Genomic DNA, 15121 nt, shown 5'->3' on the forward strand with positions numbered 1-15121 from the left:
GTATCATCCTAATGGTGTTTGTGATTTGTCAAAGTCTGAAACTTGAATGCTTTTTCTAAGAATTAAGCTAGTATTGCTTCTAAATGTGAAGCTACTGTTAAAACCTTCAATATATGGATCAGCGTGCCATTTTTAATGCACACGTGAGTAAAAGCATTGCCACATCCTCAAAAGCTCTTTTGTAATGATGAAGAACAAGGATAACAAAGCTATTTGAAAAGATGAAAGGGGCTCCTGGGTGGCTCAGTCAGTTAAGCCTCCCTCTTGATTTCAACTCAGGTCAGGATCTCACAGTATGTGAGATGGAAGTCCTTGTAGGTGCTCTGCACTGGCTGCCTGGAGCCTGCTTGGGATTCTCTCTCTCCATCTCTCTTTGCATCCCCCGCCCCCAACTCATTCTCCCTCTTCCTCTCTCTCTGTCAAAATACTTTAAAAAAGAAACAGCTGCATACAACACACACATATAAGCAGATGTACACATGGTCTTGCCTTTATGCTATATTATTGCATTATAGTAGATATTAGATTTTCCCATTACAACCATTAAAATCCAAGCAGAGGTAGTAATGTAAAATATTTTCAAGGATGCCATTAGTAGATCCTTGTCCGTCTTTTCAATATGTGTTGTTCTAACTTAGATAAGTTTTTTTTTTCTCTCAGAAGTGAAAATTAAAACTGATTCAAATGGAGAAGACCTTGAACTAAGCATTTGCTTTTTCTTTGGCTAACATATTGACAAACAACTCATATCATTTTGTAAGGGTTGGGTGGATGTCTATTTCAGTCAATTAAAGAACTTGTAAACCCAAACAGAGGGTAATTATCCCAAAAGAACAGCAAATTGCCATCCAAAGGGTTGTGAAATGTGTGCAAATACAATTTATTCAACTAAACAAAATTTATTGCTTCTATTAGCATGTATTCCACACTTCTCATATCCTAGGAGTACTTTAGATGCATAGAAGTCCTCTTAAATTATTTTTAATGATGCAGCACATAACCATTACTCATATTAGTAACTATATGTCCATTATAAGATTTTAAAGTTTTATTAAAAAAAAAAAAACACAATTCTAGGGGCAACTAAGTGGCTCAGTCAGTTAAGCATCTGACTCTTGATTCCAGTGCAGGTTATGACCTTATGATTTGTGAGTTCAAACCCTGTGTGGGGCTCTGCACTGAGAGCATGGAGCCTGCTTAAGATTCTCTCTCTCTCTCGCTCTCTCTCTGCGCACCCCCTGCCCCCCACTCACACTCTCTCTCTCAAAATAAATAAACTTTAAAAAATATTTAAAAAACCCACAATTCTAGAATTCCATGGGTTCAACAATCTACGTTGTTGTTTGGGAAGCTAAGCCATTTGTTCAAAGTAATTCAAGCAACCAACCACCAAATATCTTTAAACTCTTATCAGAAAATAGCTTAACCCAGGCAACTACAATCTCAGAACCTATACAGTGTTTTTAACCACAGAATTACTGCTGGAGTTTTTATATATGTTACCACATTCCAAGCTAGAATTGAAGTCAATATAGACCTGCTGAAACTGGATGAAATCTAATATCCACAAATTTTACACTCATCATACTAGTAATTAAAACCATTTTCAAGAACAAAGTGTACATTTATAAGATTTTTTTTGTTTAATGCTTCATATCCTTAAAATACCTATAGCAAATTCTAAAATGCTAGATCCTATTTATATATAGCAGAGTCAAAACTGTAACTAAATCTGTAATTTTTAGGGGAAAAAGTCAAATAGTTAAAAAAAATGCCAGCAAGCTGAATTTCAGCAAATACTGTATACATGTATGGCATCAGCAGATAATGAATAGATATTTGAAAGTAACATATCTCTAGCCTTAATGGACAGAGATCTTTTTTGCTTTATTTTTGCTTCTTAGTCCAATTTTTTTTTTCCTCTTTATCTCTATTTTTCCAACAAATTCAAATAATATAATGGATTTCAAAGGCACCAGGTGCTGTTCATTTGATTCTGAGAAAACTGGAAATCTGAGCTGGTTTTTTTTTCCTTTTAAGTGAGGTTTCTATCTTTCCATTCAATTATGATAGGATTAACCAGAGCTAATGACAATCAAAAAAATAAAAGGAAAGAAAAGAAAGTATGCCTTTTTGAAAATCCACACCAAGAAGAAAAAGCCCAACTGATGTTTTTAATCAGCTTCATTATTCCTGTCATTAATGCCAATTCATAACAAAACATCCAAAGACTCTGAGATTCATTAATGCCACTTAAATATCTAATTTTACTACATTTTGGAGGCTGACTTTTTAGTATTATTATGTGTTCACGAAAGGGATATATTTTGAATGCAATTCCTCCCATTTGAAAATAGCCTATTAGTCACATTCTCTCACATACATACATATTAGTATGAAATAAAGCAACATAAATTTTATGAATAGCTGAGGTTCATATTTATATAACATGTCTGATAAAATAATTTGATTGCGTAGAGAGAGAAAGAGATCTAAAAGGTAACAAGAAAACAGCCAGTAAGGGAGGGCTTCAGTGAACCTCTGGGAAGTTTCCTTGGGTATTCAGTTACAGTGCGTAAGTAAGTGTCACATGAAACAGTCATTCCAGTTAAAACTGCATGGCTGTTACTTGAACTTGCTCCAACTTTGGTGATAACAAAGTTCTGTAAAACCAAACAACTGTTCTCCTAACCTAAACTTCTTAGGCCTAAACTTCTACTCTGTTTTCTTTAGAAGAAAAGTCTCAGTAACCACAATGAAGTGCCCATTCCTCAAATATTTATTAGGCATTTTCCAGACTTGGTGGTAGGCAGTGAGGGTGTAATGATAAGTAACATTCCCAGTGACAGACTGTAGTCAAGTGGTGTGTAGAGCTTGAGAATCAGCCACTGTGCAATATTCCGAAGCTGTCTAGACAAGCAGAGTGTCAAGCGACATTGCAAAGACAAATCCAGTAGTGCAGTGTGCATCATCCTTGTAAGGCCTCCAATAGCAATGCAGAGGTAAGTGACTCTGAGGCAAATAACATATATCATGACTTCAGCACAGTCTTGAACTAGCTGTTCCAAAGAATAAAGTCAGTAACCTTAGCATTGCTACCATATGAGTCTTCAGCTTCGGTGTAGACAAGATGGCTGGTGCTGAGGGTAGTGGGATAGCAGAGTTCCCCGCTGTGCAGAGGAATCAGTGGACTGGGTGGAAGGGTAGCGGTGGAAATGGCACAAAAATTTGCTCCAGGGAACATCATGTGCTGACCTGAGGCAAAGTGGAAATGGTAGAGGAAAGAACAGCTGGAACCAACTTGGGAGAGTGTGTGTGACAAGACACAAGAGAGAGTAGGGCAAACTGAAAGCAGTCAACAATTGCTGAAGCTATGCTTGTTGGAGTTAAAGTCACTGACGAAACTCCCGCTGGAAGGATGTTGTTGGTGAGATCTGGAGAAAACAACTAGCTCACCAAAATATATCGTACTCAAGACACAATTTAGTGTGATACATCACAGGAAAGCCATTTTGAAAAAACTCTAAGAACAGGTCTAATTTACTGAAGTATAGGCATATCTGGGGTTTCATGTATAAGTCTGTGAGAATAGTTGACAACATAAGAATATTTGTAAATCAGAAATATAATCACGTGCATCCACTTCAAGCTTCCTAGGAAATTTTATGACAGCTGTCTGAATTAATCCTTGGTGCCCTGATGGCAACATCTCTGTGCTACATCACTTATTATCTCCCTGCATGATGGTCCTTATATGAATAACTAAGCCCTTCAATAGTCTCCTCATTGAAGTCACTCTTTGGAATGCGACATTATTAAAGAGATATTTGATCTCACTTTTCAACCTTGGAGAAAAGAAACCATGACTGGGTCAAATGAAAGTGTCAAGCAGGAATAGGCCTGGCAGGGAAATCTATAGTGGAGTGCCAACTCCTTCTCCACGGGGGTGGTGTTATCAGGATGACCTCCAACTCACTCAGCAGCGTTTTAAATGTGCAGTGCTGCTGGCCAGCCGCACATATCCTGTGAAGTTCTCAAAGATTGATTTTGCTTCCTGGGGAAATGCTATTTATTCGCATCTGTTTTCAAGGTTTTTAAGAAGGAAAAAAAAAAAGCAAAAAACACTTGCCTTCCCACTGCCTGTAGGCAGGCTTAGAGAAAGACATTACCATGCCTTTTAAAAATATTGAATTAGTTGCCTAATAATGTTTTCTTTTAAATTATTCTAAAAAAAACAGTTGTCATATATTGGGGCATGTTTTACATAAAAAAGCAATTTCAGTAATGACTGAACTAATTTAAATCAATTGTTCTAGTTTTAAACAATAAAACATAAAGAAGGGAAGAAAACTTCTCTTTTTAGTTACTTCTATGCATTTCACTTAAGAAATACATTTTCCATGTTAGAAAACTTGTAAGAAAGTAATGTTTCACTATATTAACACTGATATTGAGATATAGGTAGATATAGATAGATACAGATCAATGTATCTTCTGTCTATCTATCTATTTATCATCTATCTATACTATATATCTAACTATATATATATATACTATATAACTAACTATATATATATACTATATATATATATACTATATAACTATATATATACTATATATATATATACTATATAACTATATAGTATATATATATATATATTATATATCTAAGTATAGAGTTAATCTTCGTGGTGATTATGACAATAGCCTTAAATTCTTTAAGTTACTATTATTTCCTCATTATTTAATTTCTCCTTCTCCCCACTCCCCCCGCCACTGCATTATTTTAAAATATTGGAAGAAAAAAATCCCTGACTGTTAGGGATGGAAGGTTTTGCTGAAGTCAATCTATGTATGAAAATTTATGAGAAAAAATTATTCACAAGTAATTAAGACTTAGATTCTCCATTTTCATTATCATTCTTGAAATCTGTTTTATCAACTGAAATACATATAATAGAGAGGTCAGAAGATTTATATGACTGTGAATATCAGAAAAAAAATACACAGCTAAATTTAAATGCCATTTTTAGAATAATTATATTTAGATTTGTTTTATGTTATTCACCCGCTAGATTCTGTACATTATTATAACATCAAATATGTCAAAGCCTCGTAGCTATTCAAGCTAGTTCTGATGATTACATACTGTTACATTCTGATTAGGGGCGTCATTGCAATCACTATGCTGCTTTAAATTACATATTTTGATCACTATCTCTCTCACTAAACTGTAACCATGTGAAGGAAGCTGAAAATGTTTGTGGAATTGAATGTGTTTATTTGCAAAATGTTTATTTTTCAAATTGGATAAGGATGTTCTTATTTATCATGGAAATGGTATTATTTACAGGCAAGAAATTGGGCTTCATTAGGGGTTAGCAGAAGAGAGGCATGATAAAATTTCAAGGAATCATTAGGATAAATTGTCCAATGATGTCCTATTTGAATTGTTCTCTGTAATATGTATTTGATGGGAGTAAAGAGCTTATTGTTCATTATCTTTATCTGCTTACATTCATAATAGGTTTAGGTAATTTATGGCTAATTAAACTATAACTACTTGAGTAAAGAGATCTTATGTTTCATTATATGCCTTAAATTCCACAGCATACAGTATGATGACCTATTAAAATGACACTTAAATTATATATTTTATTGTTTATATAATACATATATATACTTGATATAAAAGTGTAATTCACTCTCAACTCAGCAAATGTTAACTGAGTGCCTACTGTGGCCAACACCATGCTCAGGCCCGCAGGTAAGATTAAGGAAACACAATCCCTCACTGAAAGAGACAAGTTAGCAAGCAGGTATAATACTCTACGGCCAGCAATGTAACTTGGTGGCTTATTTATGATATGAGACATACTAGTCTCATCTTACTGGTTTATGGAAGAACATCAAAGAGCTAATGACTATGAAGAGAACTTTAGGAAAGGTAGAAGTCAGGCAGTTTAAACAGTGGGGTACACAGTTTCCAGACAGAGAAGAGCATATGGAAAGGTTCAGAACTGCAAGATGACAAGAAGGTCTTGAGCACTAATAATATTGTCAGAACATAGAGCACAGCTGAGGGAGGAAAGTAAGATCTTGAATATTGTATTAAGAAATTTATGCTGATCTAAGATTAATTTCTTGTCAATATCTTCTTTTGACTCTTTGGCTTGGGTAAATGAACCATTGGAGGTACTGTTTTCTGAGATAAAATAAAAGGGAAGAAGTCAGTTTGTGGCCTAACAGCAATTGAGTTTTTAGATATTTTGTAATTGAGATGCTCTTGAAACAACAAAAATATCAAAATAGAGAGTATCAATACTACCAAAATATACCAGACTTGAGGAGAAAGAGCTCAGATGGAGATACATACACTTTGTAAAGTCATCCTTATGTGGGTGACAATTGAAGTCACATAGGTTGAAATCTCAAAAATGAGTATGTAGAGGAAAAACATTCAAGGGTTTATGAAGTCTCTGTGGATTGATAGGTCAAGAAAAAAAATGTGAAATTACCTATGAAGAATCCTTAAAACACTGAGCAGCATTTCTAGGAATGGACAGACGGTGTCTTTACCAAGGCAAATGCTTAAGAAAATCAATAAAACCAACAGGATCTATTCCTGGGAACTATCTTCCATGTGGGTCCAACTAAATGCAGCCTGAGATAAGAGTGTGAGACATTAAATTGGCTACATTATTTAACAAAAGAACTTCTTTCATTCAGTTTTCCAGGGAATTGTTTAAATCAGTGCCAAAAATTATTTTACAAAGAAATATGCATCTCACAATAAATCAAATAATAACTAAACACACAAGGAAGCAAAGCATCATCAACATATGGTACATGACTAACAGACTTTTTATATACTAATGTTAACAGATTTCTTGTACTAAGTACCAGAGATTTTAAAACTATGATTAGTATGTTAAAAGAAATAACACAAGTGTAAACATATTTTCAAGCAACAGAAAACTACAGAATGTGATGTAGCTGATTTGGATAGAAAACAGAAGTTGAAGGAAAAAATATATATATATATATAATGAGGAAAATATAAAACTCAATGAAAAAGTTGGACAACAAATTAGAAACATATAAATCTGGAGGAGATGTCAAAAAATTATGCCAAAATAACACAAGGGAACAGAGAACATAAAGACTATAATGAGAAGGTTTAACGTGCGTTTAACTGGAATTCTAGAAAGAAGCGAAAGAAGAGACAGAGAGCATATTTTAAAAGGTAACAGCTGGAAAATTTCCCAAATTGTCAAACAACACCAATCTTCACATCCAACAAGCCTAATAAATTTCAAACACAATTAAAACGCACACATACACACATAGACATGCCTCGTCAAATCATAGTGTCACTTCAGAAAATTAAATGCAGGGAGATGGTCTTAAAAATTGTTAGAACAAAAAAAGAAATTAAACACAGAAAATGGACGGTCTGAGAAGAACTGATTCTTCACACTGATGGTGATGGAATGTAAATCTCTGTAATGACAGAAACTGTCAAGCAAGGAGTCGAATCCATAAGAATGTTTTTCATGTAGAAATAGTACCACTCTCAGATGATTCGTAGGCAACAGTGACTCCTGCCCTGACCCTTTGGCTTTAAGGTTTCTTTTCTGGGCCTCTTTTCTTTTTCTTTTTCTTTTTCTTTTTCTTTTTCTTTTTCTTTTTCTTTTTCTTTTTCTTTTTCTTTTTCTTTTTCTTTTTCTTTTTCTTTCTTTTTCTTTTTTTTATGTTTTTTTAAATTTTTTTAATTTAATGTTTTTTTTTCTTTCTTTCTTTCTTTTTTTTTTTTTTTTTTTTTGAGAGACAGAGAGACAGAGCACGAGTGGGGGAGGGGCAGAGAGCGAGAGAAACACACTCCAAAGCAGGCTCCAGGCTCTGAGCTGTCAGCACAGAGCCCAGCGCGGGGCTCAAACCAAGGAGCTGTGAGATCATGACCTGAGACAAAGTCTGATGCTTAACCAACTGAGCCGCCCTGGTGCCCCACTAGGCCTCCTTTAGTATGATGCTAACTGACAAGGCTGTGAATCTATAGGGACCCAGGATCTGCCCATCAAAGTGCAGGACGTGTTTCTTTCTAAATTATGTTCTATGGATCTAGAACCCCAGAATTCTGTGTTACAGTGGTTTCAAATTACTTTTCAGCCTGTACAGGACACATCCCCAGGCATATCTGCCACTGGCTGGACAAAAAAATTCTGCTATAACTCTTATCGCACTCCCAGGCTTGAAGACTAGCCAAAAGATGGCTCTTTGAAGAGACAGGCTAGGTTTTGAACAGTCATACGAACAAGGTGTCTACACTCAGGTGCTCAGGAGCCCAGGAGGTCAGAAATGAAGGAGGGAGGAGAAGGACCAGGAGTCTCCAAGTGTAGTCCTGCACTGGGCTCTAAAAATATTGAGGGTGGCTATGTATAAAGAGGTTTTCAAGAGAGTTCCTTAACAGTGGAATTTTATTACAGAATTGTTAAGGCAATGTTTCACTCAAAAGGAAAAATGAAAGAGGAATTACAAAATCTTCAAATATTCAAAAGAAAAGAAGGATAGGAAAATAAAAATTAAGTGAGACCAATGGAAAACATAAAACAGGACTAAATAAAAAATAAAATTATTAGTAGTCAGCTTAAATCTAAATGGTGTAAATATGCCAGCAAAAGATAAAGAGTATCAGACTGGATTAAAACCTATACTCACTTTTATACTGTTTAAAAGAAGCACATGTAAAATATAAAGAATGAAAAAGGTCAAAATCCAAGAACACACACACACACATACAACACACACCCATAGATGTGTGCATAAATTTATATTTATACATAAACTCTGCACAAAAGCAGTTGTAGCCATATTGACATCAGACAAAAGAAACTTTAAGGAAACAGGGAATACTGGCTATCTATATGAAAACTGTATGGTGAGTAAAGCTTCAACTTAGCAGGAAGATTAAAAAATGTGAAGTTAGCATGCATCTATGAACATAGCTCTACAAAGTGTCTTTGAGTCAGGGTTCTCTAATAGAAAGGATAACAGTAAGAATAACTAGCTTAAGTGGGAAAGAAAAAAAAAAAACTTTTGATGCAAAATGAAGTGATTAGCTCATGATGTCTGGAGGGCAGGAAGACGGTGAGGAAATGGCTAAGAATTCTAGGCTTTAACTCCTGCACTCAAGGACATGGTGCAAAGGGGAGTCAGGGTGTAGAGTCACCATGGGCAGCTGGCCCTGCAGGGGACTGTCACTGCTGCCACCACCAGGTGCCAGCAGCACTTCCACTGGGCTGTCTTGGTGAGTCCATTGCATACTCCCTGTTTCATCTTTGAGCGACTTGTTAAAGGTCAGAGGTCCAGAGGAGGACTGCCCCTGTGTGTCTCAGCTTTTAGAAATTAGGGAAGAAGTCTACCCCTTTGGGCTCCCATGTTGGGAATAATGCAATATTGTATCCTCCTTTTTAAAATATATTTTGTTTGGATTAGGGGTGAGGTAAAGAGCTTCAACATTTAGGCAATTGCCTCCGTTTTCCGCAATACTAATTACCATATAATTTCCTGAGAATTACACGACCACTTAGAATGAGGTAGGTGTGTTTGTGTTTAAGAATGTAAAACATCCAACTTGGGGAACCTGGGTGGCTCAGTCTTTTGAGTGTCTGACTTCGGCTCAAGTCATGATCTCTCAGTTCTTGGGTTCAAGCCCCACATGGGCTCTGTGCTGACAGCACGGAGCCTGCTTCAGATTTTCTGTCTCCTTCTCTCTCTGCCCCTTCCCAAAAGAATGCTCTCTTTCTCTCTCTCAAAAATAAATAAGCATTAAAAAAGTTCTTAAAGAAGTTGAAACATCCTGACTACCAATTCTGTCTTGTGTTCTGGCCCCCCCCCCACACACACCCACATCCACATCTACACCATAGATACTCACATTTATCTAGCAGTGGCATTTAGTAAAAAATGAAATGAAATGAAAGACTAAGAAATACTAAGATAGACTATTGCTGTAACAAATAACAGAATAAAAACTTCCCTTAAAACTATAGCCTAAGGTTCAAAGAATCAATTTTTCATGGAAATTACTACAGAGAAGGAATTCAACTTGCCTTTTCATGCCTAGCTCTGAATGGTATTTCTGAATTATTGATTCACCTATAAGAAATGTTCCTAAAATAACCTTAATAATTAAGGGAATGAAATTCAATTTCCAGATAATAAATAGCTTGTCTCACACCACTCTGACCACACGCACACGCACACACACCCACACACGCACACACACACACCATACAGAATTGAGACCTTTATATATGGAGCCCTGCTTGCCACAATCACTTACTAAACAGTCTTGAGGATGTGGCTGGCAATTTGACAGGGAGAGGCAAGTTGACAGCTTCTCATCAAATATCAAGCACTCCTGTGTTTCCTATGTCAATCTGGATTTGACATTTAATTTAAAAAGTATCTTAACATAGGTTTATATACAATAAAACAGATGGCAGCTACAAAACAATTTTGTCTTATTTAATGCTGAAAAATGCCTGTTGCCCAGAAGGCAGAATTATTTTAAGAGAAGCATCGCTGCTTTAATTCTGGGAATATTGGCAGTACTAAGAAAAAAGCATTTTCAGTAGTTCAAGATATTGCATTTGGCTCAGAAACAGAAAGTAATGGTGTCTAATAAGAAAATAGTGTTACTGTGAATATAGAATTTTTATTGATATGTTTAGTAACCAACTTGAATAAAAGTATACTGCATCTGTGTGTGTGTGTGTGTGTGTGTGTGTGTGTGTGTGAGAGAGAGAGAGAGAGAGAGAGAGAGAGAGAGATGTACATAAACCATAAGTATATAAGAATTGGCACATTGTGTTTCATAGATTATTTCTTTCTTTTTATTTGAAAAATAAACACTTTATTTGCTCATGAAAAATAGAGAATAGAAATGGCAATATTTTGATTTTACAGAAAAACAAGTACATTCCTAGTATAAAATAATTAGTGATAGAATCAATGTTTTTCATCATATCATCAACCTGATAATAATTGTTTTGACATTATCTAAATGTGACAAGCTAAGGAAAAATAACATTTTGTAGATAATGATTTCAGTGTACTACTTTCAGTGTATTAGATTGTATTAGGAAATGAAAACTTAATATTCATCATTATCTCTTAAATTTCAAAATTACATTATAAAACTATGCTAAATTTAGCATAATCAAAATCATAATCAAATTAATTAATACCATAAAAAGACTGGGTAGCAATGTATTAGGATAGCAAAAAAAAGTCATGTTTAAAATACTAGGGTTTTGTAAACTTCGTAAACTTTGCATTACTACCATTTCAGGTACTACTTTCTTAGTACTTTCTTCCCTCAATGGTTTCATATTAGTACTGGCCGGTGAATGGCTACATTTTTGAGATGAAAAACAGAAGTAAGGAGAAGTCATTATATTCTCAAGAGATACTGATCGCAATATGGCTGCTAGTAGATTTCTCAGCAATTTCCAGCTTTCCTGTTGCAAGTTGATACAGTTTGTAGTATACTATTCAAATGATTCCCAATTGTGGTGTTTTCCCTGCAAAATTTCAAAAACCATTTCCTTTGGTTATGCAGGCTGATGTCTTCTGTGACAGTTTCCATGACTTTCCAGTAGCAACCCCCATGATCTGTCTGTGCAGCCTCTGCTCTTTCTACATTTGTGAAATCCCTAAGCCCTTTATTAATCCCTTTTGTCTCATAATGCTTAATGTGGCTCTGTTTAATTGAAAAAATACAGAATGTTGACCTTAACCAAAAGATGTATGGCTTACACATTAATGACCTACACTGAAGACCTATAACTATACTGGCTATAAAGTAGTTTTACAGCTTCTGGGTATTTGCTATCTCTATGTGCCATCTGATGACAGGGCTGGCCTATTATCCAAATAAACAACAATCAAAAAAAGCAACAACAAAAAAAGCAAAAAGCTGTCCTTCCACATGGAAGTTAATAATCTAAATTTTAGGGGTCCCTGGGTGGCGCAGTACATTAAGTGTCTGACTCTTGATTTCAGCTCATGTCATGATCCTAGGGTCTTGGGATGAAGCCCCACATTGGGCTGTACTGAGCATGGAACCTGCTTAAGATTCTCCTCGCCCTGCTCTCAAATAAAGTTAAAAAAAAAAAAAAGTAACTTAAATTTTATTCCTTAATAACAGTTCTTGGCAAGGTTTTGTTTCCTCTTACATAGGAATGCTTGAAGTGGTATTGCCCTAAACAGAATCATTCATATATATCTTATTGTGAATAACAAATCTAGGGCTGTATTGTCTACCAAACCATGCTGTTCCAATGTTCTTTATTAATTTCACTTCTATCTGGTTTTAACTACTCTCTTCAAGCAGAGAATGATTATCATCTTTTGCCTGAGACAATACTGGTCTTTAAAACAAATTATCAGTGTTGTCTTTTTGGGAAAAATAAATGAAGAGGTCTATCTTACTCAGATAATATTTTGTCCTTTTCTTTCTAGTGTTAACTGATTGCGGGTAAAAAAACAAACCTTGTTTATCAACATACGCACCTGTTGCTTTCTCAACCACAGCTTACAGCACAGTGTCTAGCCATAAGTAGGTACTCTCTGAATGTCTGTAATTAAATAATATAGTTTAGGGGCACCTGGGTGGCTCAGTCGGTTAAGCGTCCGACTTCAGCTCAGGTCACGATCTCGTGGTCCGTGAGTTCGAGCCCCGCGTCAGGCTCTGGGTTGATGGCTCAGAGCCTGGAGCCTGCTTCCGATTCTGTGTCTCCCTCTCTCTGACCCTCCCCTGTTCATGCTCTGTCTCTCTCTGTCTCAAAAATAAATAAATGTTAAAAAAATAATAATAATAATATAGTTTAAGTTCAAGTGAGGTGAGAGACAGGGATGTCACAGAGTCCCTCACTGGACAGAGAGTCATACTGGTAAAATAAAAAAAAACAGAAACAAAAAAGCAAGAAAGAAAACACAAAACAAGAAAACACAAAATGGTCAGATTATACTTATTGCATAAATGTGGTAGGACCAGTCCATGGTATTGTAAGAATAATAACAGAATGACAAAGATAGACCATCTTTCATAGGAGGCTATTAACTTTCTTATGCAATTACATATGTACACATCTATATAGAAGAAAAGAGGCCATTGTGTTTTAGTTTTTCAACTTGTCAAAATGATTCTATATGTTTCATAAACTTTGACACTTGTAATAATCTTATGTAGGAGATATAGCCACTACTTACATAATCAAATTCAAATTTCTCATATATCAGTTCCTCTAAGAAGAGTTTGTTTTCCATCTCAAATCAAATTATTCACTCCCCTCTTTGTGATTCCATTTTATGTTACACCAGATTTTACCATAACGATTTTAACATTTTATTGTACTTGTCTCTCTACAAAACTGCCTACCCTGGAGAAAGTAAGCATTAAAACTACATACTTCTAGAAGTGCTTGGCTGGCTCAGTCAGTTTAGCAACTCACTGGTTTCCACTCAGGTCATGATGTTATGGACATGAGATTGAGCCCCTTTGCATCAAGACCCTGTGTAAAGCCCTGTGTTGAGCATGGAGCCTGCTTGGGATTCTCTCTCTCTTGCTCTCTCTGCCCATGCCCACTCTCTCTCCCTTACTCTCAAAATGAATAAATAAATATTACAAAAAAATACATACTTCCAGAGGTGCCTGGATGGCTCATTTGATAGAGCATCTGACTCTTGAGCCCAGAGTCATGAGTCCCAAGTTGGGCGTGGAGCCTCCTTAAAAAAAATACATCCTCATCAGCTAGTATAGTTCCAAGAACACTGTTTGTTGAATGAATAAATGAATGAATGAATGTTTCCTCAATGGATGTATACAGAAACTGTTTTTTTCTATATAGGCTTATTCTTATTTGAAGGCTTGGATACGATGTTCTTCATTCCTAAATCAGCCAAGAAGAATGTAACAAGAGAGGGCACGGAGAAAGGTAAGAGAATATTTGGCTCATTACTCACAAAGTAGATTACACAACATTAATCTACCCCTGCACACTTGATATAGTGAAGCTTGGAATTATAGTTTGTGTGCACAGAAAGAAGAGGAGAAATATAAACATTGGTAAGCACCAGCATTCCCTGCCACAGCAGGCAATGGCTGTGTAGTATGATTTTACAATGTCTGTTTTGTAGAGAAGATTTTTTGTGGGAGAAAAACCTCATGGGGAATAGAGAGAATAGAGGGCAGATGATGACATGCCTATTTCCTTTGTGGCACCAGGAAAGAAACGTGAGCCACTGCAATCAAGGGGTGAAGGCCGTAGGTTCTCAGGATTGCAGAGGAAAACTGTGCAAGTCTCTGGTCAGAAGCCCGTCTAGGTTGGTGTCCAGGTGACCACACAGGATTATATATTGAAAGGAAACCCTTTTTGTCTACCACAGGGGAAACTGTGCATCATTCTGACTCTTTAAGGAGGAGAAATACTCAGAGCATTGGGTGTTAGCATCTCTGGTAACGATGCGGGCATTTCAGTGTGGTGACTGGCAGTGGTGAAGCTTCCACAAGCAAGTGTGTGTGGAGCAGGTTTGGACAAGTGGCAGATGAGATCGTGGTGGGAGAGCAAGGCACCACAGTACAGGACTGCAGTTCAAATCCACAGACAGGTGTGTGTGTGTGTGAGTCTTCCCTGAGAGCCCAGAAACCAGCACAACACACTGCGGAAGGAAGAGCTGTGCTCACACCATTGCATAGGTCAGGGCTATCAGACACAGAGTCATTTGAGTACAAAGGATTTGAGTAAAAGGTTCTGAGGGCCCAACTGAAATTGGAAACTATAAATCTGCCCCGCCTGGCAGAGCTATGTGATTTTCTCTAGGAAAACACCGCAGCTCAGAAGATGGAAAATGTGATTAGAGAGATCCAGGTTGAGAGTGTGTTCAGATGGAAGTGGAAGAAAGGCAGGATCACAGGGAGATTGAAGACAAGAATGATAGGAGGTGACTCAACATGATGATGAACCTCATTAGGAATATAAACCCAAGAAGCATAATATGAAAGAGAAAGAGAGAGAGAGAGAGAGAGAGAGAGAGAGAGAGAGAAATTTAAGGC

The 15121-nt window shown here is 36.3% G+C and overlaps 1 long non-coding RNA gene across 1 annotated transcript in view; it reads left to right on the top strand.

Annotated features, from left to right (window-relative positions):
- The window catches only part of LOC131507160 (uncharacterized), a 213960-nt gene extending 199894 nt beyond the window's left edge, over window positions 1-14066 (top strand). The window contains exon 3 of the long non-coding RNA XR_009259369.1: window positions 13917-14066. This is a non-coding gene — a long non-coding RNA (uncharacterized LOC131507160). The remainder of the gene's footprint in view (window positions 1-13916) is intronic.
- The last annotated feature ends 1055 nt before the right edge of the window (window positions 14067-15121 follow it).

Source organism: Neofelis nebulosa, chromosome 3, assembly GCF_028018385.1.
Source record: "Neofelis nebulosa isolate mNeoNeb1 chromosome 3, mNeoNeb1.pri, whole genome shotgun sequence".
In the NCBI taxonomy this organism is placed as follows: domain Eukaryota; kingdom Metazoa; phylum Chordata; class Mammalia; order Carnivora; family Felidae; genus Neofelis; species Neofelis nebulosa.